The following is a 3,033-nucleotide window of genomic DNA, read 5'->3' as shown; positions in this document are numbered from 1 at the left end:
GGCACTGGCATCCGTGGAGGGGGCAACACCCCGGAGACCCAAGATGGGCGTCTATGGATGCCACGTCACTTTCACACATGCATCAAGACCGCGTGCGCTATTTTGGTGGCATTGCCACAACCGGAAGGCCACCACGAAGCCCCTTGGCCAGGAGATCTAGGCCTTTGACTTTCGCCGGATGGGCTTTGACCAGTGGACTCTTCCAACTGGTTGTGAATAGTCATCAGGGCCGTCGATGGAGGGGGCCGAGGTGGGTGACCGCCCAGGGCCCCCAAATATTTGGGGCCCCTAATCACTAAGTATTAGTCTATTAGCTGTAGGTTTAAAATCAGGAAAAATAAAGCTCATGAGCCTTTCGCCCAAAACAGCATGTATAACAGGCCCATGAGGTCTAGAGAATCGATCAATCGATCGTTTTTCTGCCATAGTGCACTGATTGCTAACAGGCCCCAACAACGCCCGTTGGTTTTGCTTCCTCCGATCGCCCACCAGAGACTACGGTGCCAGATCTACCTGAATGCCTGCCTGCTTCGGCATCCGTCGATCGCCCACGGCCTGTCAATTACGAGCGCCATCACCTCTGGTCTTCCACTATCAGGTAATAAGTTCATTTGTTTTGATTAGGTTAGGTGGGAAGTGCCGAACGAGGCTAGATTTAGGACACAATTAAGTTTGAACTCAGTAGTCCTTGATTTTTTTGGTTGTTGGAAAATCATCATATATGTATTTTGTGATTATTTAGTTCGACCCTAATGTAAATTTAGGGTCCTATTTTGATTTTTGCCCCGGGGCCCCAAATTTTTGGAGACGGCCCTGATAGTCATCCCATAGGAACATCCCCGAACACGGCCTGGACCTCCCCAACTGATAGATTCCCTCCGGTTCTACCCGACACGCATGATTCCCCCTCCAAGTGACGGCGGGACAGCCGTCCATGGAGGGGGGCAACACCTCGAAGACCCAAGACGGGCGTCTATGCATGCCACATCACTTTCACACACGCATCGGGACCCGGTACGGTGTTTCGGTGGCATAGCTACACCTCGAAGCCCCACTGACCGGACTAACCCTAGCCTCGTTGACCAGGAGATCTAGGCCTTTGACTTTCTCCTGGCGGTCTTTGACTAGTGGACTCTTCCACTGGTTGCGATAGGTCAGCCCATAGAAACATCCCCGAACATGGCCTGGACCCAACCCACCACTAGATTCCCTCCGGTTCTACCCGACGCGCACGATTCCCACTCAAAGTGATGGCGGCACTGCCGTCCGTGAAGGGGGGGAGGGGGGCACACCTCGAAGCCCAAGAAGGGCGTCTACGCATGTCACAACACATTCACACACGCATCATGTCCCGGTGCGAGATTATGATAAGAAAATCATTTAAAAGTTATCCAAATCTAGTGAAGTATCAATTACTTGTGATTTTTACTAAGTATAAGGACCTATATGCAAAATTACATGAAGTTAAATTTCAAAATAATCAAAAGTAAAAACAAACAGGATATTCATAATCCATGGAAAATTCTGCCCCAATTTCATATATAATTTGTGTATGTTTAAGTTTATATAAATTAGATTTAAATTAATCAAATCTAAAGTTTAATAAAAAAAATGCAAAATGAGAAATAAAAAACATATAATATATATGTCGATGGTATCCCCGTCGGCATAGAAAGCCCACGTGATTTTTTGCCGAATAAAAAAAATGTACAAGCTATGCCGACGGCCTCCGTCAAGGCCGTCGGCATAGAGGTGACGGCGTCGACCCTCCGATTGGACCTGGGTCGGCGGACCCACCTGTGTGCCAACGGCGGCTCTATGCCGACAGCCCCCGTCGGCATAGTGGAATATACGCCGACGGCCTTCCTACGCCGACGGCCCCCGTCGGCATATATGGAGGTTTGCCGACGTCTTTAGTACGCCTACGGTCTTTCCGCGGCCGTCGGCATACCACCATCTATGCCGATGGGAGCCGTCGGCGTAGAGAAGGCCGTCGGCAGCGGCCGTTATTCTGGTAGTGCGTCGTCCAGCTCGGGTGGCCTCCTCTGCGACCTTCCGGAGGTAGCAGCGTCGGTGGGCACCATCTGCAAATTGAACAGCAAGGTCATGCCTCCATATGAGGCCTCAACAATCACCTTGCCGTCCAGAACGCCCGCTGCAGAATACGTTGGATTTCACAATTTTAAAGTTCTTTGTGTTCCGGTTATGCTAAACCCTAATCAATAAAGCTTGGCCGGTGATATTTTTTGTAAAACGTGTTCATTGGTGAAATGCTTGTCACAGCGTGGAGTTGTGTTGCAGAATCAAACGTTGTCTAAGAAAAGATTGTGAAGGCTAATACTAAACAATAGTGCAGCTCCATTTTTGAAATTGTTCATTGATTTGTAGCTGCAATAGACGAATTCAAATGATCTCCTCTTATATCTGAACACTAATCATTTATCTCAGAAATGAAGTGGATCAGCGTATTTATTTTTATTACTGCACAGGCTATGTTTCTTTTCACCAAATAACATTTTTACTATATAAGAGCGCCACAACTGCCAAGCTGCCTTTGTACGACGTACATTCAGTTTTCAGGTTGTAAGATATGAGTCCTTCACATGCATGGAAGAAACAGGAAAACTGGAAGATCACAAACACAATCCATGTCACACCATTAGAACTAACTGTGAATCTAATCTTGTTAAATCAATACATGTATAAACCTTATGACTGAAAGAAGGGACATATAGCAGAACGAACAGTGTTTGGGCATTATGCTTTCCAACTCTAGTATTACTATTTCTTTAAACACTGTTATTGTAATAGAGAACATGAAATGTTGATTATATGTAACTTTAGGCCATCGGTTGGTCCTCTGACTTTTTTTAGAACACTTACACTGTTGACTACTGAAATTTATTCGGAAAGGGCCTAGAAGTTTTATATTTATCAAGCACCAAACATTTAGAACATTCCGAGAACAATTATAGTACAATGTCGTAGGTCCACTGTACAATCCATTGGATTCACAGGCAGGACAATTCACTA

Source organism: Triticum dicoccoides, chromosome 3A (genome assembly GCF_002162155.2).
Source record: "Triticum dicoccoides isolate Atlit2015 ecotype Zavitan chromosome 3A, WEW_v2.0, whole genome shotgun sequence".
NCBI lineage: Eukaryota > Viridiplantae > Streptophyta > Magnoliopsida > Poales > Poaceae > Triticum > Triticum dicoccoides.
Note: the sequence above shows the minus strand (reverse complement) of the source record.